This window comes from Scylla paramamosain, chromosome 3 (assembly GCF_035594125.1).
Source record: "Scylla paramamosain isolate STU-SP2022 chromosome 3, ASM3559412v1, whole genome shotgun sequence".
Taxonomy (NCBI): domain Eukaryota; kingdom Metazoa; phylum Arthropoda; class Malacostraca; order Decapoda; family Portunidae; genus Scylla; species Scylla paramamosain.
This window is the reverse complement of record NC_087153.1, coordinates 28973022-28980521: the sequence shown is the minus strand read 5'-3', so window position 1 is coordinate 28980521 and position 7500 is coordinate 28973022. Positions and strand designations below refer to the sequence as shown.

The 7500-nt window shown below is 47.6% G+C and overlaps 1 protein-coding gene across 2 annotated transcripts in view; it reads left to right on the top strand.

Annotated features, from left to right (window-relative positions):
- The first annotated feature begins 1925 nt into the window (after positions 1 to 1925).
- The window catches only part of LOC135093333 (repulsive guidance molecule A-like), a 95215-nt gene continuing 89640 nt past the window's right edge, over positions 1926 to 7500 (top strand). The window contains exon 1 of one of the 2 annotated variants that reach the window (XM_063992541.1): positions 1926 to 1945. The gene's annotated coding sequence lies outside the window, so the exon portion shown is untranslated. Of the gene's footprint in view, positions 1946 to 6732; positions 6892 to 7500 lie in introns of those variants that run through there. The other variant, XM_063992531.1, reaches the window with a different exon arrangement.

The following is a 7500-nucleotide window of genomic DNA, read 5'->3' as shown; positions in this document are numbered from 1 at the left end:
ATCCCCACTCCTCCTCCTCCTCCTCCTCCTCCTCCTTCTCCCCTTGGTCTTTCTACTCATCCGTTCATCCCCTACTCCCACTACTTCGTCTCCTTCTGCAGCTAGAGAGAGATAAAAGGGGATTCTCTCCAACACTTAAGGCGGATCGGGAGCCTCATAAACTTATAGAAACGCACGGTAATGTTAGGATCAGACGGTGTATTCCAGGATGCCGGCAGGGCGGAGTATGGAGAGAGAGAGAGAGAGGAGAGAAGGAGGGGGACAAACGCATGGGAGGGAATGAAGGGTGGAGCAGGGAACAGCGTATAGGACGAGGAGGAGGAGGAGAAAGAACGCGGGTGGCAGTACAATACCTGATTCGTAGACGCTTTCATTGTTTATTATTATTGAGTCTTGGGTGCTGTTATGGTTCCTTGGATGCTTGTGGGTTGCATCACTGAAGGAAGGAAGAAAGAATGGAAGGAGGGAACGAAGGAAGGAAGGTAGGGTACTGTTTCATACAGTTCGATCTGGTTTGGATGGGGGGAGGAAAGCACTTTCTCCTTCCTTCCTTCCTTCCTTCACTCATTCATTCATTTCTTTCTTTCTTCCTCCTTCGCTCGAGTCTCAACGATTGATTACATTTTCAGAAGGCTATGTGGTGTAGTCAGTCAGTTCCCTTTGTGTCTCTCTCTCATGCACTTCCCCCAGCTTTTACTCCCTGACATTTAGTGTGTGTGTGTGTGTGTGTGTGTGTGATTTATTTATATACTTTTGTCTGCTTTGCTTCTGTATCTCTCTCTCTCTCTCTCTCTCTCTCTCTCTCTCTCTCTCTCTCTCTCTCTCTCTCTCTCTCTCTCTCTCTCTCTCTCACCCTACGTATAATGCATAGCTGTCCTTAAGATCAGCACAATTCATCTTGTTTCTCGCCTTATCATCCCTTGGTCTCCCCTACTTACTGCCTATCTCTCCCGCCGCCTCTCCCAGCGCCCCCTGTCCCCCAGCGCCATAAAGCAAAGGATAGCATCTCTCATTTCCATTTCCTATCAAGCCAGAGAGAGAGAGAGAGAGAGAGAGAGAGAGAGAGAGAGAGAGAGAGAGCAACTGAGGGAAATTCCTGTAAATCATTATACTGCTGAGAGAGAGAGAGAGAGAGAGAGAGAGAGAGAGAGAGAGAGAGAGAGAGAGAGAGAGAGAGAGAGAGAGAGTCATCATCTGGGAAGCACATTACGGGAAGTGTTTACGGAAAGATGAACTGAGCTGAGGATGTTTAGGAAGAGCAAGGCAGGCAATCACTACCACCTGCTTTCTCTCTCTCTCTCTCTCTCTCTCTCTCTCTCTCTCTCTCTCTCTCTCTCTCTCTCTCTCTCTCTCTCTCTCTCTCTCTTCTTTGAGAATGGAATGCGTAGACACATACAAGGTTCTTACAGATAAGAGAGAATATAAACAGATAGAAAATGAATGCACACTCACACACACACACACACACACACACATATAATATGGATTGTATGCATATAGTTCGACTGATATTTAGCGTTTGAGAGAGAGAGAGAGAGAGAGAGAGAGAGAGAGAGAGAGAGAGAGAGAGAGAGAGAGAGAGAGAGAGAGGATGAGGAAGTGGTTAATTACACGGAAACAGTTTTTAATAAAGCCCTTTGACACCATCCGCTGCCTCTATACTGTATTGTTTGGTGTTACAGGCTAGTGGTTATCCTCGTTACCAGCGATACGGGACGGCCGAGCGCGGAGGAGAAGCATCCGACCACCCACAGGCCCGCCCATTCACCCACCAGCCCACTAGCGTTGCTCACCCTATTCACAGCCATGACTGAACGAGGCAGGCTGCAAGAGAAGACCATTCCCATGACAAACAATCCCAGCAGGACCAATCAAGCAGCGCCGGGCGGGACCTTTGTGTGGTGGCTCGGCGGTGGCCTCCTTCATCCACGGCTGTCTGTAGCAGGTGAGCAGAATCGACCCCCGCTGCGAGGGCCTCATATACATAGCCATGGAGAGGGCGGCAGTGTTTATAGTCCTTGCCTTCATTGTCTCGGTCCCGGGCGCAAACAACCACGCGACGTATTCCACGCTGCCAGTCTCGTAATGCTTGGGATTTGGCGTCGTGTAAAGAGACGGTGAATCGCTGAGAGTTCACGAGCTTGTTTAGCGCCCGGAGGCCCATCATCACTGCCGCCAGTGAGGATAACGGCGTCATTCGGGGAGCCAAGGTCAGGAAGCAGTGACAAGAGAGATTTCGTGTTGAGTGCCTCGCTGCCGGTCACTTAGGGCGCAAAGGATTAGTTACATGATGATTTCAGTGACTAACTCGTATTGGTGTAGTTACTGTGTACCTTCAGCTGGCGGCGGATGATGGTGGGGGAGTGTACTGCACATCACGCATCAGCAAACACGCCGCTAATCTCTGACGTCCCGTGCCGGTGCTCGCGGGTCTTTGGAAGCTTTTAGTGTGATGGGGTTCGAGGCGGCACATGTGGAGGCCAGATTTTTGCGTGGCTGTATTTGCCTACGTGAAGTAATTGGCATTCATTGGCAGTGAGTGGCAGGGTAAATTTATCTAGACACTGGAGTAGGACGGGATAAGGCTGCCATATTTTCAGAATCGCCAAAATTCGAGACTTGCAATATTAGTCATTTGTTTGTACATAAGTTTGTTGGTGTAGTAAAAGCTGACAGGGATGATTATGATTACGACAATGGTGATAATGATGATGTTTGTTGGTGTAAATAGCACAAACTTAAGAGGACGAAAGACTGCAAGAAGAAATGACCATGTAGGGATCCTGTGGTCGAGAGAGAGAGAGAGAGAGAGAGAGAGAGAGAGAGAGAGAGAGAGAGAGAGAGAGAGAGAGAGAGAGAGAGAGTATTCAAAGTCCAAAAGTCAAAACAATTTATTAACACAAAGTATTAGTACAACATAAAGCTAACCTAAATATTTACAAGGCACATTCTGTCAAAAGTAAGTGAAAAGTAAAGAAAAAGAAAACAAGGAAGAACAAGAAGTTAAGATTCTTCCTAAGTTAGTGTCACCAACATCACTGCCACCAAAATTCTTACCATTTTCACCACCACCACTGCCACCACCACCACCAGCACCACCACCGCCATCGCCATCTGGAATCCCTCTACCGTGATGTGATAATAAATAATTTCATCCTTACCTTCAGTCGCCATTTGCATGCATTAGCGACGAGGTGTGTGTGTGTGTATGTATGTGTGTGTGTGTGTGTGTGTGTGTGTGTGTGACTCCACTCTGTCTACCGTCCTTCCGTCTCCTCCCTCACCCCATCTCCTCCCCCACCCTTCCATTTCTCCCGTCCCACCCCTCTCCCTCCCCACCCATTTCCCTCCCTTTAAATCACACGCACACACACACATTTTAATGATTACGTGCAGACACACACACACATACACACACATGATAATTATGCATACATAACGATATAGAAAAGATGGTATGTACTTCACACACACACACACACACACACACACACACACACACACACACACACACACACACACACACACACACACTCATAGTTTACATACAGAATTATATTTATTCTTTCGTTGTAGTCAATGTATTTACTTTAACTCTCTCTCTCTCTCTCTCTCTCTCTCTCTCTCTCTCTCTCTCTCTCTCTCTCTCTCTCTCTCTCTCTCTCTGCTGATATTTCCTCCTCTCATCCTTCTTTTCTCGTATTTCCCCATCCCTGCCTCTCTCCCTCCCTCTCTTCCTCCCTACCACTCTTCTCTCCCTCTTTCCATCTCTCCCTCCCTCCTCCCCCTGAAGGATTAGAATAACACATCTCTACATTTTTTATTCACTCTTCATTTCACGGCGGAGAGAGATTGAGAGTGAGAGTGAGGGTGAGAGTAAGAGAGCGAGAGAGAGGGAAGAAAAGCACCAATCGACTGGGAAATAAAACACAATGGGGGAAAAAAATTGGTGAGCCGCCCATCCTTTCTATCTTCCTTGCCTCTCTCCCTCCCATCCCTCTCTTCCCACTCTCCCTCTAATGCAAAACCGAGGAAGGGGTTATTTTTTATTCTCTCTCTCTCTCTCTCTCTCTCTCTCTCTCTCTCTCTCTCTCTCTCTCTCTCTCTCTCTCTCTCTCTCTCTCTCTCTCTCTCTCTCTCTCTCTCTCTCTCTCTCTCTCTCTCTCTCTCTCTGTGTGTGTGTGTGTGTGTGTGTGGTAAAGCTGTTAGTGACTGGAATGATGCTATTTGATGGTATGATGGTGTACTACGAGAGGAAAGTACTGGTATAAGATAGTTCTGTTCTGTGTGTGTGTGTGTGTGTGTGTGTGTGTGTGTGTGTGTGTGTGTGTGTGTGTGTGTGTGTGTGTGTGTGTGTGTGTGTGTGTGTGTGTGTGTGTGTGTTGAATATATTGCAGTTAATACAAGGTCATAGATATACTTACATAAAGAAATACAAGCACACACACACACACACACACACACACACACACACACACACACACACACACACACACACACACACACACACACACACACACACACACACACACACACACACACACACACACACACACACACACACACACATAGACACACATAGACACACGGACACACGCACGGACACACGGACACACATGCACGCGCACGCACACACATAGGTACACACACAAGGCACGTCCACACACCGTCCCGCAATTCAATCATACACGAGGTTGTTCAATAAACGGCCCTCGAATACAGGTCTCTCTCTCTCTCTCTCTCTCTCTCTCTCTCTCTCTCTCTCTCTCTCTCTCTCTCTCTCTCTCTCTCTCTCTCTCAGAACTACAATAAACCAAAATGAACGAAACACAGACACCAATTTTGCACACCTTTTATTTCGTTATCCTCCTCAACACACTCTCCGTAGGTAAAGGTTAATTAATGAGCGCCGTGCACCTGGTACCGTGCGCTGGTGTATCATTACTAACACTTGGCAATATCACCTTTATTATGCCTAACCTGAAGGACTGTTAGAGAACTGTGCAACTGACCATTATTAACTTATTAACTGGGATCAGAAAAGGAGTGACTGATATAAACATTCGGAGACCAATGTGTGTAGGAATCCGTGTGTATGTGCGTGTGGGCCTCTCTGTGTGTGTATATTTCTCTGGGTGTGGGAAATATGCTGAGGTTGCGCTCTAGGGTCACAGGTGGTCGTGGGGCGTGTTGTAGTGGGCGGCATGCGGGCGGAAACCGAGAATTGAAGGAGGGTGCGGGTGAGTGGTTTGGGGGTCAAGTGTGAGAAGAGGGCGGGAGATGCGACTAAAGGGAGGGAAGGGTAGAGGTGTGGGGTGAAGTGAGAGGGTCTTTGGGTGTTTGGGTGTTTGCGTCGGGTGGAGGGTCCTGTCCTGTGGGTGGGCTGTGCGTGGGTGGTGGGTGGGAGGGGTGGGCGTGGGTGTGCTGCGTAGGTGTTGTGGGCGTTGTCTCTCTCTCAAGGAACATCAAATTTTGCCACCTTGTCCCCTGCTATTTATGGTGCTCTGGCTATTTCGCTGTTTACTGTGTTCTTTTTTGTCTCCTTTCTCTTTCTTTCTTCCTCTCTCTCTTCCATTGTATTCCCTCTCTCTCTCTCTCTCTCTCTCTCTCTCTCTCTCTCTCTCTCTCTCTCTCTCTCTCTCTCTCTCTCTCTCTCTCTTCCTATGTCTCTTCTTGATGGTTTCCTAATTTCTTCTATCTACAGTTTCTTCCTTCTTCCTTTTCTACTTAATATTTTCCGTTATGTGTGTCCTATTCTCTCTTTCATCTTCCTTATCTCTCTCTCCCTCCGTCTCATTAAGTGTATTTTCTTTATCCTTTCCTCTCTCCTTCCTTTCCCACAAGTCTCCTTTATTTTCCCTTTTCTCTCATCGCATTTTCACTATTTGTTCTGTTATGAGCCTCCTTCCCTCTTCCTCGCTTTCTCCTTGCGTTTCATTTTTCATTATTCCTGCTTTCCTCCTTTCTCTCCCACTCCCCTTCCTTCATTTCCCCTTTCCTTCACCGCATTCTTTCTCCTCCTGGATCCTCTGTTTCTTGATTTACTTATTTCTTCATTCGCCACTTCCTTCCCATCCACTCTCTTTCTCTCTCCGTTCCTTTCCATCCCGCTACCAGGAGAAGTTTTGTTCCTTCCAGTACTTTTTTTTTTTTTTTTCTCTCTCATCATGGTGTGTGCGCGAATCTTGTTACTTGGCTTGCTCCTTTTTTCCTTTCTTTCGTAATTTGGAAAGTGTGGCTACGTGATGAGGTTGGTGCGTTGTGGTGGTGGTGGTGGTGGTGGTGGTAGGAGAAGAGAAAGAGAGGGATGAGGCATCCTAGATAGAGAGAGGAGAGGAAAAGAAAGTTTTAAAAAAGGGAAGACATATTGAAGGGAAAGACGATCGGGTTTTAGAGGCGAGTAAGGAGAGTAGGTCATAAAGGAAGGAAGAAAGGAAGGAAATGAAGGATAATACAGGAGAGGGAATGAAGGAAAAAGATTGATGGCATGGAAAGCAATTATGAGTGAAGCCAGGGGACAGTAAGAAAAAGACAGAAAAAAAACTGGTAATAGATCACGAGGGGAACGAAACGTTATGGATGGAAGATGGAGGTATGGAGAGGGGAGAGAAACAGAGATGGAGAGCCGGAGAAAAGGGATGATGAGGGAGGGGAAGTGAGAAGAAGGGAGGGAAAGGGAGGGAGGCCGGTTAGCGCTCCTCCCTCCCTACCCCGGGGCGGAGCGAGCACGAGCAGCAGGCCAACAGCAAGGGTGAGCGGCGGCGCGCGGCAGCAGCAGTGTCGAGCCGAACAGCGTGGTGGGAGGGTGTCTGCGTGCTTCCTCCGAGATCCCGGGACTCTTAGTTTTGTGCCCAGGATGTACCATGACCCCCGCTGACCTGATACCCGGCGGTAAGTGCCTCGTCCCAACCGTGCCAGGGTGGGGGCGCCGCGGCCCGCCCCCCGCCGCGCTGCTTCATTAGGGGCACTGTTTTTTAGGTGATCCGGGAAACATGTTTGCAAATAGTGCGCGCCTCAGCTGGGACCGATTGATTGTCGTCTTGTTTTGTTTGTTTGTTTGTTTTATTAATTTTGTGCCGAATATGTGTAGTAATTCGGGAACAATGTGTGTCAGGCGCACAGCTGTGTGTGTGTGTGTGTGTGTGTGTGTGTGTGTGTGTGTATGTGCTCTGCTGATGTGTGTGTGTGTGTGTGTGTGTGTGTATATATATATATATATATATATATATATATATATATATATATATATATATATATATATATATATATTTATTTATTTATTTATTTATTTATACTATATTAATTATGGTTGCATGGAGGATGTGTGATGGTGCATAACCCAGTGCACTCAACTCGGGGTGGGTCGCGCCTGTTATCAGCGGAAGAATTGTTTATAATAGTACTGTGAATGTCTGATACAGTGAGCAGCGCTGCCGCCACGCTGCCTGGCGAGGGTCACCGGGGAGGGGATGAGGGTGGGGCGGGCACCATAACACCTCA